We start from the raw sequence: 11,373 nt of genomic DNA on the forward strand, positions 1-11,373 counted from the left end.
AATGAGATAGAAAACAGAAAAACTATAGAAAGAAACAACAGGACAAGAAACTGGTTCTTTGGAAGAATTAATAAAATTCAAAAATCATTGGAAGACCTAAGAAAAGAAAAAAGGGAGAAGACACAAATAATATGCATAAGAAATTACCTGGGTGATGTCACAACAGAACCAATAGAAATAAAAAGGATAATACAGAATATTATGAAGAGTTGTACTCCAACAAATTTGAAAATCTAGAGGAGATGGATTCATTTTTAGAAATGAGCAACCTACCTAAACTTACACAGAGTGAAGGAGGTGACTTGAACAGACCTTTAACAAAAGAAATTGACTAGATCATAAAAAAACTGCCAAACAAACAAAAAAAAAGTCCAGAACCAGATGGCTTCACTGGTGAGTTTTACCAAACATTCAGGGAAGAGCTGTCACAAATTCTACTCAATTATTACAGAATATAGAAGAGGATGGAAAGCTCACTAATACATTTTATGAGCAAGCATAACCCTCATACCAAAATCAGGGAAGGCAACACTAAGAAGGAAAATTATAAAGCAGTACCTCTCATGAACATAGATGCAAAAATTTTCAGCAAAATCCTAACCAACAGAATTCAATAACACATCAAAAAAATAATAAATCATGACCAAGTGGGATTCATACCAAGGATGCAAGGATGGTTCAACGTCAGAAAAACAATCAATGTAATCCACTATATAAATAAGAAAAATGAAAAGAACCATATGATCATATAAATTTATGCAGAAAAAGTATTTGATAAAATCTAACTACATTGCTGATAAAAAATGCTCAACAAAGTAGTTATCGAAGGGAAATTCCTCAACATAATTAAGAGCATATACACAAACCCAGCAGCTAACATCACTCTTAAGGGAGAGAAACTGAAAGCCTTCCCCATGCAAACAGGTACCAGACAAGCATGTCCTTTATCACCACTCTTATTCAATAGTGTTTGGAAGTCTTAGCAAAATAGAGAAATTAAAGGCATCCAAATTGGCAAAGAGGAAGTAAAAGTCTCTCTGTTTGCAGATAATATGATCCTATATGTAAAAAAACCCCAAAGACTCAGCACAAAAACTACTGGAACTCATTGGAGGCGTCAGCAAAGTATCAGAGTACAAGAACAACATACAAAACTGTATTTGTTCTTTGTTTTGGGTGGAGTTAATAATTTCTTTCTCCCTTATATTTTTCTGTGCAGAGTTCATTATGTTTACAGATTTTGTTCATACATCTTTCATTACTGTTGTTTTAATATTTACTACATATTTATAATCTTACTTTCTCTTTTATTTTGTTTAATTTTATTAATTTTCTTTGAGGTTATACTATAATTTGAATCCTTGTATGGTGCTAGATCTGGAGTTAGAAAACCAAAAGGGGAGGACACGCTCGGCATATCTCAATCTGGGGGAACTGAAGAAAAATTCAAGCCTCCACTTTTGTTATTGAAAGATTCTCTGGGAAAATTAATGAATGATGCAGAAAGCATAAAAAGAAGGTGGAGAAAAACACACAGTCACTGTACCATAAGGAAATGGTTGATGTTCAACCATTTCAAGAGATAGCATATGATCAAGAGCTAGTGATACTGAAGGAAGATGTCCAAGGTGCATTGAAGGAATTGGCAAAGAACAAGGCACCAGAAATTGATGGAAAAATTTTGAAATCTTTCAAGAAAATGAGGCAGCACTGCAGGCACACGCTCATCTCTGCCAAGAAATTTGGAAAACAACTATCTGGCCAACTGATTGGAAGAAATCCGTATTTGTGTCAATTCCAAAGAGAGGTGACCACAGTACAACAGTATCACAGCTGGGTTGGTTTCTGGGTGATGTTGTTGTGTATCTTAATCCAGGTCATTACATGCCGTTGTTGGTTCGCTGTTTGAAGGACTCCCTTTATTATTTCATCTGTGGTTCTGGTTGTATAAATCCCATCAGTTTCTATTTTCTGAAATTGTCCTAATTTACCATCTTGTTCGAGAAAATATTGCCTGGTATATAATTCAAAGATGCCTTTTTTTTTTCCTTCTTCCCTTCAAGTCTTTATATATGTCATTTCATTGCCTTCTTTCCTGCATCCATTTTTTTTTTTTTTTAAGATTTCATAGCTTAATATAGCTTAATCTTACTGGTTTTCTTTTGTGAGCATTTTTAATCTTTTTTTTTTTTTTTTCCCTGATCTGCTTTCTGAATTACTTCTTTTCTTTTTGGTTTTGGAAAGTTTGATTAATTGTATGTCTTGGTGATTTTCCTTGGGATTCTATCCTATATCTTGTTCATTGACACTCTTGAATGAATATCTTCTTGTCTTTCATGATTTTAGAGAAGCTTCCTTCCAACAGACATTTGAAATTTTATCTGTCCTTTTTTCTGTTGTTTCTTTCTGTTCTGAAATTCTGAAAAGACTAAAATTATTTATTTTGATACCACCCCATATGCTTTTAAAGTGTTCTTAAGTTTTTCATTATTTTCTCTAATTGTTCCTCCAAAAGATTAGTACTGAAATTTCACTACCTATGCTACCAATAATTCACTTTTATTCCTTTGTTGTTCTAATGCATTATCCATTACTAAAATTTTAGTATTTCTATATGCTGTTTTTGAATTTTCCATTTTTGTCAATTTGTTCTGGTATTGCTTTCCTGAATTCTTCCATGATTTTGTCTGTATTTTTCTTCATTGTATCTATTATTTTCTTGATAGTTCATTGTTTTCATTAATCTCTTTGTTTATCTGTTGAGGATTGCTAAATACAATCAATTCAAATTCCTTATCAGGTAGTTCCAACACCATTTGTTCCTCAAAATAAATGTATGGTCTCGTTTGTTCATTACTTATATATACTTGTTCCTGTTTATTTTTAGGACCTGAGGTTATTTCTCATTTCTAAGATATTATGATTCTGCATTTGTGCTTAATTGATAATTTTATGTTGTTGTTTTCACCCAGGATTTTTGCTTTATTATGTTGGTTTTGTTTTGTTTTTATTGTGAACTGAATGATAGTTTACATAGGAGAACACTGGCTTTACACTATCGTTTTGCAATTATTACAATCTCCTCCGTGCATCATCATTCAACAGTATTTGCTTTCATTCCATCTTTGTTTTTGTTTTGTTTTGGGAGAGGGTTGGTTGGAGGGGATGTACACAAAAACACCCAGGAATATATAATCATTTAAACAACCTGACTCCAAGCTGCCAGCACACAGCCTTTCTCTTTCTATAAGTCTAGAGTCCTCTGCTACTTTATTTCTCCATGTTCTCATCTCTTCCTCCATCTCTGACATCACTGCTTCTCTGGATAGCATCCTGCAATCCACTTGTGCTCTTTTTTCCTTGATGGTACTAGGGTCCTCTGTTTCTAGACTGTAAGATTAACTACGCCCATTTTTGTTACAAATCTTCTGCCTTTACAGTTGTGACTGTCACAATTAATAATGATGACAATTATTCACTATTGAATCATAAGAATCATCTTATCTCTATCCCCATATCTTCACCAAACCCATCTAGACAAGATGAAAACTATTCAGTGAGGACTCTATCTTCCCCCTGCACACTTTTAAATAAACCCCCTCTTGAAAACATGTAAGCAAATTACTTTGTGCTTTTATTGCCCCCTCATTTTAAGTACCCAATGTCTAAGTTGCCTGTCCTTAGCTACCTTGTATACAGAAGGAATAGGATTGATAATTGATTTGAAGATTTCTTCCCTCTCTGTTGATGTTTTTAGCTATGACCTCCATGAGTATAGATCAAGATCATCAAATTTTAACAATTTACCCTCATTTCCTTGATCAAAAATTGTTTATTTTTATTTATTTTATTGTTTTAATCTGCCTCTAATGGAGTTCTAATTATCAAACCATCAAGGCTAGGTCAAATAGGTACAATCTGCATGTTTGGGTGTTCTTGTGTATCTCCCTTCACTTCATATTGACTGGATGCTTCATTCTAGCTCTAGCCCTCCATGGCTATAGCCTTATCCATGGGCTCAGGAGTTCCCAGGTCTCACCACACTTTGGACCAACCAGCCTTTCTTCTTCTCTCTCTCATTTCCAGGTCAATGGGAGTTTATGGGACATGATTGAACTCAGCCCATTTCTTCAAGCTGCCTTTCTCCATCTTCCACTCACCAGTGTAGACCAATGTGTTCACCAGCAAACTTACATGTCTGCTCATGTGTTCCCTTTAAGTTTTTGTCATGGGGAACTGTACATGTACCAAGAAGCATTCATTGGAACAGAATAAGGGGGCACACTGTGTGGTTTAAATTCAGGGAAGTTGTGTCAGGACTGTATCCTTTTACCATACTTATTCAATCTGTATGTTGAGCAAATAATCTGAGACACTGTACTACATGAAGAAGTACCCAGTATCTTCCTGCAATCCATAGTCAAACTACAATTACAATATGCATATGGCACAATCTTACTGTCTGTAAACAAAGAGAATGTGAAGCACTTACTGATGAAGATTAAACACTACAACCTTCAGTATAGATTACACCTCAACATAAAGAAAATAATAAATATTGTAACTGGACAACTAGTAACTATCATAGTGGTTGGTTGGTTGATTGTGTGTTGTGGAGTCAGTTCCAATCACAGCGACCCTGTATAGGGTTTCCAAGGTTGTGAATCTTTACAGAAGTAGAAAGCTACATTTTATCTCTCATGGAATGGCTGGTAGTTTCAAACTGCTGACCTTGAGGTTAGCATGCCGACTCATAACCCCTATACCAAAAGAGCTCCAGATTATCATGATCAATGAAAAAACATTAAGTTGTAATTTATCTTATATTACTTTGATGCAAAATCAATCCCCATACACTACACAGTGTAGAATTCAAAATTTGTGTTTCATTGGACAGTTCTACTGTAAAAGACTTCTTTAAAGTGTTGAAAAGTAAATATGTCACTTTGAGGAATAAGGTGCACCTGCCATAATCCATGGCATTTACAGTCAGTGCATATGCATTTGAAAGCTGAACAATAAATAATGAAGACAGGAGAAGAATTTGGAAAGAATATCTAACATATCATAGACTGCCAGAAGAATGAATATATATATTTGGGAAAAGCACAGCCAGAATGCCTCTTAGAAGCATACTTTAGTTATGTTATCACAAGGGACTTGTGTCTAGAAAAATATATCATGTTTTAATTCAGAAGGTCATCAAAAAAGAGAAAGATCCTCAATGAGATGGAGTGACCCAGTAATGATTGTGAAGCTGGTGAAGAACTGGCCAGTATTTTGTTCTCTTGTACATTTGGTCACAATGAATCTGAACCCACGCTATATTGTAAAATACTGAATATATTCTACTAATTATATAATGGCAATGTTTCTATTACAAAAACACACAAGTAAGCATATTACATTATATTTAGAATATTTCTTATTCATTTTCCATCTTTTAAAATTAATACTTTAACTGTAAATCTGTTATACAGCATCACAAATTACAGTATAAAGTGTAAATTTCAAAAACAATAAATTCAATATGATCACTACTGATTTATAACCTTGAGGAAGATATTAGTGTGGTAGAAAAACCTATCCTTTGTAGTGGAAACATAAGTAACATTTAACATGTTTGTATTTGTTTAGTGGCAAATAAGATAAAAATGTTTTAAAGATATAAATCATTAGTCAAAAAGTCAGAAAAACAGAGCTTTGAAAGTACAAAGGAGAAATCAACATGAATATTACAATAAGAAATTCACTTTTAACATGTAAGCTCAGTGATACTCCGAAAGAATTAGACAAAAAGAAAAAGACTTCAAATGTCTCATGAGCATAAAGAAGTCAAAGAAGGCTGATCTTGAAACAGCTGCTAAAAGTGATCAAAGAGATAAAACTTAAACCTAATAACTGTTAGAAAATTAAAAAAATAAGACTGGCCAACACCAAATAAGAACCTTTCACAGTAGCAGAGGAGATTCCTGGGAAACAGCTACAAAATCCATCTACACATTGTTCAGAACTCATATTAAAAGATGATTAAAGAAAAAAAAAAAAAAAAAAGTCAGCTAGCCATATATCAATGTGCTATCAAACGAGGCCTTACAATTATTGATAGTAAATAATTAATGACATATAATAGGAAATATGGCTTTTTATGAGTCATCGAAAGATTAAAACCTTGAGCAAATGAAATTAAATTCTAAATTCGAAACCATAAGGGCCCAGGCAAAAGATTCACAGCTTCTGAATAATCTGAGACAGCTCTCATTTTGTGACCTAATGTTGGAGTGACCTAGTAGATCAAAGAAATTTTAATTTATGTGAGTCATTGAGAAAGCAGTTGGCATATTACTCTGGGAAATGATATTTAGAAATTTTGAGCCAATGAGGTCTGCTGTTTTTTTTTTTGTTGTTGTTGCTGTTTTTTCTATTTCCTGAGTAAATTTCACTCAGATAATAGCCATAGGAACTGAGGTATACTCAATTATCAACTTTTTAAATTGTTTGGACCTTTTTTGGCAGGTTTTGAATTGTTTCCAATGCTGTATCTGTCTTATTTGTTTGTTCCTGTAGTGCTTTCCTGACTTCTTCCTTACTTTTCTCAACCCCTCTTTGGAGCATTTGGATGCACCTCAATATCAGTCTCCTGAATTCCTTCTTAGGCAGTTCCAAAGCCTGCCCTCCTTCCAATGGGAAGTCTAAGTCTATCTAAAGCTTATTTGTCTCTGTCACTCTGTCTTGTTTCTGGATAATGCTGAAATCTTTCATTGTTTCTTGGCATTTTCAATAATTAGATGTATTTTCAATAATAAGATGATTGTATGTTGATATGTTATTATGCTTTCGGATTATCTCCAGTTAGATGTGACCAGGAGATGGACTTCCCTGTTCATGTTTTTTATTACTAAACTCAGAGTAACTGCAGTGGGTGTTGACTGTCTATCTGGTGTATAACAGCTGGGGTTGGCTTTTACCTGGATGGTGGGGTTTTATTTGGTGTGATTGTAACTTAGCTGTATGACCACCATTTCTGTCTCTTCTTGGGTAATGTACAGAGAAAAAGAGTCCTTCTGAAGGGAAATGAAGGACCAAAAACCCAAAGCCAAAACAATAGCAGCAAAAATAAAAACAGATTGTATACTAGTCTATAATCTCTCTCTCTCTCTCTCTCTCTCACACACACACACACACACACACATTTGTATATAGCAAAATATGAATATGACTTTTATGCCCCTTTCTTGGCTTCTTGCCTCAAGGCTACCTGAGAAATTTCAAGAGTTACTGTTGCTCCTTATGATGTAACTCGGGATTTAATTTTTGGTCTGTTTCTTTTTAGACTGTCTCTCTCCCCCTCCACAATCTATTTCAGGTCTTTCTCCTAGTGAGAAACAGCTGAGGTCCTGCTCGAGCTGTTCTGGGAGACCATTCAGTTTTAAGTAGTTCCTGTTGTTTCCTCCCCTTCTTAGATTCTGTGTGCAGTGGTCTTTGCTAAGCAGATCTGTACACATGCATAGTAGAACCCTCTGGAGGTACGGGGATGTCCACTCACTCAGACACCCAACTAGTCACCAGAGTGGAGGTGTGCAGACAGTACAAGTCAAATGAACAGACAACAACAACAAAAATGTCCACACCATTATCTCCAAGGATCAGTCAGACCTCTGTGGTAGGAGCACTCCTTGGATCCTTTATCCATTCCCTCATGTCCAAGATATCCTCTCCAGGACCCACTAGCAGCTGCAGATCAGAAAACACCACTTTTCTGGCTCCTGCTATAAATCCAACCAGCAGTAAGCTTTCAATCTTCCTAAATATTCCTTAATACGTAGGTAAGAGTTCTGGGACCATCCCCTAGAAATGTTTCATTCAGTGTTATTGCTGCTAGAGATCTGCAAGGAATGTCTCTCTAATCTGCCATTAAGCCCTACCTCCTAATTATCAACTTTAGCAGCATGTGTTTGCAATGGCATAAATGAAAGCTTGAGAAACTAAATGCATGAATTGGAAGAGAGAAATCTTCCATTCAAAAGAATTCTAAATAATTTATATATACTCTGTCATCAAGAAGGCAGAACATAACTGCCTATCATTCAAATGTGGACAGTGTATAGTTACTTTCTTCCCAAGAGTACAATATAAAATGAAGTGAAAAAAGAGTAATCTTAGAGCACAGAAATTTAGAAAATATTACCTTGGTGGGGCAATCAATTTTAACTTCATTAGTGATAGGTCATATTGATAGTAACAACTCTTGAAATAAAATGATGAGAAAGACACTTTACCTCTCTGCTCTTCCTCTCCAAAATAAATAATCTAGGTCTGATTGTTGGAAAACATCTGATAAATTCCAATTAAGGGACATTCTATAAAATAACTTATAAGTATTACTCAGAACTCTCAGGATTATTCAAAACAATGAAAATCTGAGATATGATCATAGCTAAGAAGTCTCAAAGTGGACATTACTATTAAGTTCAATGTGGTGTTCTGTGTTGTTGTTGTTAAGCATCATCAAGTCAACTCTGACTCATAGTGATCCTGTATAGGGTTTCCAGGGAGTAATGGTTGAGATTCAACCACTGACCTGGTGGTTCAAAGTGACTTTACAGTCCAGTGCATTAACCCACAGTGCCAAACCTGGGTTTTCTGTATAATATCCTGAAATAGGAAAAAATAGAAACTGAAAATTTCTGAATAACTGTGGACTTTATTTAAAAAAAAAAAAATTAACATGGAGATATATTAAAATTAAGTAAAATAACTTAATTATTGAAAAAAGTAAATATTTACATGCATGGAATTGCTATCTATAGTTCTTAAAAATCAAGCTGTTACCATAAGGCATCATTGTAGCAGAGCTGTATAGCCATCTCTGAATCCACAATTATTTATGCAATTTATATTTTTACCAGTAAAATAATGATAAAGCTGTATTATTATACCTTAATTCAGTGTCAATAGAAATTTAAAAATTGAGAGGATAATGTACAGCACATGAATTTTCTCAGTATAAAAAAATAATGTTTTAATATTATAATTTTCCAAAGGTATATGTGAGTTCTGTTTCAGAAAGTGTGATTTTTCTTTTACTGTAATTGTCAATTTACAACCACGAAAATTTAAGTACAAGTGACATGAAGAACATTACAGGGTTGGCGTGGAAAAGCTAGAAAAATGTTATAACACATAAGATTTCTACTTACATGTACATTTAACTTTTAATACCTGATTTTCATTTCAGAGATTCATATTTTTAACTATATATAAAGCATCATGCCTTTCCTAAAATATATTTTATAATCTTCCTCATATATTATTTTAAAACTATGCATACTATTAAATTTTGCAGTAAATATTTGTTGCTGTTGTTGCTGTTAGGTGTCATTGAATCAGTACTCACTCATAGCAATCCTATGCACAGCAATCCTATTCCCTGCCTGGTCCTGGGCCAACCTCACAATTGTTACCACAATTAAGCCCATTGATGCTGCCATTTTGCCAATCGATCTTGCTGGGGTGTATTCCTCTTTTTCTCTGACCCTCCACCTTACCAAACATACAGTGAATATAGTGAGTAATTAAGTAGTCCAATGTCACTGTTGTAGTGCTGTAGGATAAGCATTGGACTGCTAAGCACAAGGTTGGCAGTTCAAACCCATCAGTTGCTCCTAAGAAATTCTATACAGGGTCATTATGAGTCAGAACATACTCAATGGCACATACAACAAATAAAAAAAAAGAGAGAGAGAGAGACCAAGATACAAGTTAATGGTGTAGTCCAGAATAGTGATCAGGTCTCTTGAAATCATCACTAAGGACTGACAATTTTTTATTTCAACACATTTTACCCTCAGCTGTCCATATACAAAGTTAAAAAGAAAAAGAATAGATCATTTGTAGTTGAAATTGTCATTGTTAGCAAGTCTGTTAAATATACTTCAATTTTATACTTTTAATAACTTTGAATAATTATTCATATTCAAATATAATTTGCAAAAAATTTGATTTATTTATTGCAATCATATGTTGAGGAGTGTATTAACTGTCCCATGTATGACATAATCAACACAAGGCTCAAGGAAGTTAGTTAACATATACAAATTTACACAGAATATTTAAGAACATGGGACTTTAATTTTTTTAATTATTCAACTCTCAAAAATAACTGGAAAACTAAGTATTTTAAGTCACATCAAGTAATTTGAAAGCAGTACACTGTATGATTTGGAGTTCTACTTTTTTAGAACAAACTATAGATTAGATGTTCCGTATGTTTTTGTTCTTAGGTCCTCGTTGCATTTTCAAAATTATTGAGAGCCCAAAAAGTTTTATTTATGTGGATTGTCATATATTGATATATATTGTATTTAAGTTAAAAGAGAAAATGTTTAATTGCAAATAACTTCACTACATCTTAATCAACATAAAATACACTTTATAAAATTTTCTTGTCTACAAAACAAGTAACATTTTAAGAAAAATAGCTTTGCTTAATATTCTCCTTGATTTAATAGAAGAATGTGGATTCTCATATTTATTTCTAGATTTAGACTTGTAATGCATTGTTCCAATTTAAATATATAAAAATATTCCAGCCTCACCTAGATAAGCAGACAAGGAAAAGAGTATTTAATAGCCTTTACAATTAATTGTGGATATTCTCCTTCGATATTGCATTAAAATACTTGGATCGATGTGAATTCTGTTACTATTGAATGAACTTTTAATACACAGTTACTTTAACACCCATTGTCTCTCTTGTATTTTAAACGGCTTTTTAAAAAATCCGTAAATGATTTTTTTAGAACTGTGCATTTGTCCTTTAGAAAAGATCAGTTTATTTAGTTATTTAGTCTTCTAAATTATGATCTCAAGTAGTTTATTGTAACTAGTTTTGTAATAAATTTGTAATCATTTTAAAAGTTGAAAACAAATAATGGATAGTTTTAAATGTTGTATATCAAATAATGCAGTTCTCTAGAGTGTTTAGATAAAAAGAAACCATCACTCTTTACAGGTACACATACATATGCACATACATATTTTCATATCTCTTTGTATGGCCATAAATAATGTATGCGAATTTAATCCTAATGATGGTGTTGTTGATGTTTGTGTGCCAGGAGTCTGTTCAGACCCACAGCCCCCCTGTATAGGGTTTCTGAAGCTGTAGATCGTTAAAGAAGCAAAAACAATCAACTTTCTATCTCTTATCGACTTGTAGATTTGACTACTGACCTTGAGGTGAGCAATCCAGCTCATGATCAACTACACTATCAGGGTTCCCTAAACCTAACTATATAATGGTAGAAATTATAGGAGTCCTAGTGTGGCACTGTGGGTTAATGCACTGTACTGCAAGGGTGGTTTGAACTG

Source organism: Chrysochloris asiatica, unplaced genomic scaffold (assembly GCF_000296735.1).
Source record: "Chrysochloris asiatica unplaced genomic scaffold, ChrAsi1.0 scaffold00405, whole genome shotgun sequence".
In the NCBI taxonomy this organism is placed as follows: domain Eukaryota; kingdom Metazoa; phylum Chordata; class Mammalia; order Afrosoricida; family Chrysochloridae; genus Chrysochloris; species Chrysochloris asiatica.